Source organism: Pteropus vampyrus, unplaced genomic scaffold (genome assembly GCF_000151845.1).
Source record: "Pteropus vampyrus isolate Shadow unplaced genomic scaffold, Pvam_2.0 Scaffold324, whole genome shotgun sequence".
In the NCBI taxonomy this organism is placed as follows: domain Eukaryota; kingdom Metazoa; phylum Chordata; class Mammalia; order Chiroptera; family Pteropodidae; genus Pteropus; species Pteropus vampyrus.
In genome coordinates this window covers 143,368-148,091 of record NW_011889105.1, presented here as the reverse complement: position 1 = coordinate 148,091, position 4,724 = coordinate 143,368, and positions in this window count along the sequence as shown.

Here is a 4,724-nt window from a genome sequence, read left to right as displayed (position 1 = left end):
AAAATTAACCCAGCTATACTAATGGTATATATACTTTATTATATGTACACTGTACCTCAAAATAATTTTTTAAACTTTTTAGTGTACTTTCCAGGTAACAAAATATTAAGAGAAAATATTCTGGAGCTAACCACGGAGCACCTGATGTGTTACATGTTTTCAGTAATTTTTGTACTAATCTAAAGTAAATGTCCCTTGATTTATAATTTCTCTCTCAATTTACATTGTTAATTTAGCAAGAAGGTGAGGTAGGATGAATAATGAATGATGGACCCCTAAGGTGTCTTTATCCTAAGCCCTAGAACCTGTGACTATGTTACCTTTCTTGGTAAAAGAGATTTGGCAGATGTGATTAAGGGAGATTATCTTGGATTATCCTGGGTGGGTTTGATGTACTCATAGGGTCCTGCTAAGGGGGATGCAGGAGAAGTCAGTCAGAGAGAAGGCCATGTGATAATCGAAGATGCTATTTGAAGATGGAGGAGGGGGCCTTGAGCCAAAGAATGTAAGGAATGCATTCCAGACAGAAAAGAGAAGGAAATGAATTCTCCCCTAGACACTCAGAAGGAAACAGCTCCATGGGTACCTTGACCTTAGTTCAGTAAAAACTGATTTCAAACTCCTGGCTTCCACAACCAAAAGGGAATACATTTGGGTTATTTTAAGCCACTAAATTTGCGCTAATTTGTTATAACAGCAATAGGAAACTAATACAAAGGAAAAAGAAGATAAGGTTCAAATATTCTTATTCTTTTGAATATTTTAGTTGGTTTTTCAGGAAAAGCCTTTTACTGGAGAAACTTGTTATGTCATAGATGATCTCAGTAGAGGTATTATTGCCTCTTGCTTAAAAGATATAGACATTTCAGTGAAGGAGAAACCAACACTTTCAGACTAACATACTTTATTTTAAATTAATAACCATTTTTCCAATCATAACATTTATGCATGATCCTTATATAAAGTAAATAAAAACACCAAAACTCTCCTTTAGTAACTCTGAGTGTCCCTATTGAAATTGTTTTAGGGCTGCTATGAGCAATGCTTGGCTGAGAATTGTTACATCATTATTTGGGCCGACAGATCCCTGTGAAAACTGGACTAAGTACTTTTAATTTCCAGAATGTCACTATTCACAGTATTATTTACTAGTTTGTGGAAACAAGGAAAAGAAGGTGGGGTACTTTCTTCTCTTCTTTGCCTCTCTCGCATTTGGCAGGAGGATAGGCCAACTGGAGGATCAATATTCCCTGGGATTTGTGTTGTATCAAGCTCTTCAAGTGATTCTGATGCATGCTCAAGTTTGAGAAGCACTGGAATAAACAAACATTTACTGACATGAAAAGAGGTCCACAATATAATGAGTTAAATAAAAGCAGATTACAAAAGAGTATATACAGTATAATACTACTTTTGAATATTCATACATGCACATGAATGTGTAGAAACAGATCAGTAAAGATATACATTAAAATGTTGACAGTTGTTATCACTGGGTGAGGAGGTTATAAATGATTCATATTTTTAAACATTTTATTTGCACTTTCAAATGTTTCTACAGTAAATACATATTATTTATGTAATTTTAAGAAAGAGCAAAACAAATATTCTTCATTTGGAAAGATCTGGCAGATGAGAAGGACCATTCTGTGCCTCTAAGTTTCACTCGCCACTTGAGAAATCTCATTACTGCTGTCATCTACAAACTGGTACCTGGAGAGCACTATTTATTTCCCTTCTAAATCTCTCAAGCAGGCAAAAACAAAATTGTTCTTCATGATATCTCTTAGTATGGCTGGAATTTTCAAAAACACCTTGCCAAACATACTAAGGAGATAAGTGAAGATGAGTAAGTCAGAAAATATGAGAAACATAAATTTCAGAAGTTGGTTTCAGATCCTAGCACAGCTATCTGCTCCTTTTTCTATTTCATATTTGGCAGGTGATGTTTTTATATCTAGGCTCTCAGGGCCAGATCACTCCATAAGCATCTTCATCATCATCATTAATATCATTGAGATTTCTGCTGAAACTACAGTCCCAGGTTTACATCCGAAGGCTGCATTTCCTCCCAAATTGTTGGCAAGTCTCGTGTCAGGCATGATAGATGAACTCATTTCTCATTCAGGGAGTATGAAGCTGTGTAGACCCTATATGATTAAACATGCAATCACTTTGTAACAGGTATAATTTCATAGTCACGTCAGTCTGCAAATTTCAGGGGTAAGAAATGTAACTTTAATTTGAAATAACTTTATGTAGAAGATCATGGCTCCCATTTCTAGCTGAAAGAAACATTTCATTTTGTTAATTCTGTTATTTTTTGTTAATTTTGTTATTTTTTAATTTATTAATTCTGTCAAGAAATAGCTTAATTCTATTAATAGTCCAAGGTATTAATTTTTTGGATTCTTCAGAGTTAGATGGCTATCTCATGAGGATTTGCCTCTTTTTAGGATTTTTCTTCCTAATCTCCTTCCCTCTCCATTGGTTCTAAATTCTTGGATTCTTACACTACTGCCAATAATTGAGAGTGAGAAAGGTGTCACCTTGCTTCTGGGTCTTTCTCTTGCAGTTTCCTGCTGGCCTTCGGCTCCTGATTATCTCCTTGGCATTTGTGTGGTACCCAAGATGTTCTGAGTGGTGGCAGATCTGCAGGTGGGGATTCGTAGTATTGTGTTACAGTGACTATAATTTATTTTAAATTACTCTAGCATATACATTGTGATATTTTGTATCTGTCTTTTAGGCTAAGCAAAACCCAGGAAGTAATCCAGAACCCGTAGTCCAGGAGTGATCAGCTAGGTTTAAATCAGAAAAGGTTACAGTACAGAGGTGGCTTCATCAAAAACACTTTGCTAATCAGCACAGTGAATGTCAGAAAGGGAGTTTCATTGGAGAAACTAGTAACTTAGTTTGTTAATACACTTAATTATTTAGCATGATGATTCCTAGAAATGAGGTCTAATTGGTGATGTTAAAGATATTCAAAATGTAAGGACTGGCTAAAAATAACTTAAAGAGACTCTTACTCTATATGAACGAGGTTAAGAATTTAGGAAAACCTAAAATCTGGCTTGATCTCTACATGGTCCTTTGCCCAGCTGTTGGTATAGGAGTTCTGAATGATGCAAGTTAGAAGTCACAGACTCTTGGCTTCTGAAATGTTTACTATCTTTGAACATTTCCTGCAGTGTGTGATTAGATCACTGAAAAGGTAATCTCATTGAACTAACAGGAGAATATTAACTCTTTGATGACCACTAATGAATATATGTGTAGTAAACATTTATAAGGGTTGTAGAACTTGGCCCGTGATTGTCATCCCTGTAACCTGATAGATGATGAAAGTGTAGCTAAATCTCACTTCCTCAAACTTCTTTAGCGATGACTATTTTCCAAGCAAAAATAACCTAAGAGTTTTATGTGATCCATTGGCTTAGGTGAGTTCACAGCAAGTTGTGCCCTTACCCAATTCCCAGTAAGGTCAAGGCACCCATTGTTCCTTTGATGTGTCCCACATCCTGGTCTAGGATCTTTGATTAGGTGTTCTCTCTTTCGTGTATCATTCAAGATCAATATAGTCTCTCCCCATGCTACTCCTGAACTGTGGGGGAACTTGGGGAGAGGGGGGCCTTCCTGTACCTTTTGTGGGACAAAATAGTGAATGTAGAAAGTCACATCAATTATTATCACATATGCCTTTAACATCTATACAGGAGTTAAACACTTACAAGAGCAAGGGAAGAAATTCTCTCAATCAAATTCCCCAATTGAAATGAATATATCTTTCTGGGGGAATTATGGACATTTGGGGGTAAAAAATAATTCCTTCTTTTGCACAACTATGCCCATCTTGCAAGACACTCAACATTCTTTGCCCTTGCCCACTAAAAGCCAAAGATTTTTTTTTTTAAAGATGCTGAAACATTTTCAAAGTACTGTCCTGGTTGAGAACTGTATTAATGGCTTCCAAGCTGTTTCATGTGACTCTAGGGAGAACACAAGGTACTTCTACAGCTGGAAAAGAAGGAAAGTAGTCAAGGGGCCAGACTCCATCAGTGACCTCAGACCATGCATGCCCTGGGCAGTTTTCCCAGGCTTCAGTGCAGTGATATCTAGAGTATCCTTCATAAGTAAAAGTATTTCTACCAGTCTCTGACTACTAGTTCGATCTTTGTTTTCGTTTCTTTGACCACTTCTTTGTAATTGTCTGGATCTGTTATACCAATTAAGCATCAACATCCAGTATGACATTCTCTCTTTGTCTCTTTGCTAAAGGTCTAGAACTATCATTCGCACACCTTTCATTAGGTATCATGGATCAAAATTGTTCACTAGAACTTAAAACAAATGATAAAAAGAGAACGTATTAATTACACACCGTATTAACAATTTTGGTAAAGGTTTGTTTCATGTGCGTGTGTGTGTTTGCTTTTGAAATATTTAAAAATATCAAATTATTTTTAAAATATTTGCCTTTAACTATATTTAATGTGTATCAGTGTTACACAGGCAGCACCAAAGTGATATGTGTATATTTTCCGGAAAGGATAGAATCTTTCAAAGAAATCTGGGAGAAGAAACAAGAGCAAATGGGAAAGGGTCAGACAGGGCGTTATTTGTTCCCTAGTGCAGCTAGAGACCAATAAATAACTGGAGTTGCTAATTTACACGAGGGACTTGTGGAGGCTCCGTTATAAGCAGTGCTATTTTGGGAGTTC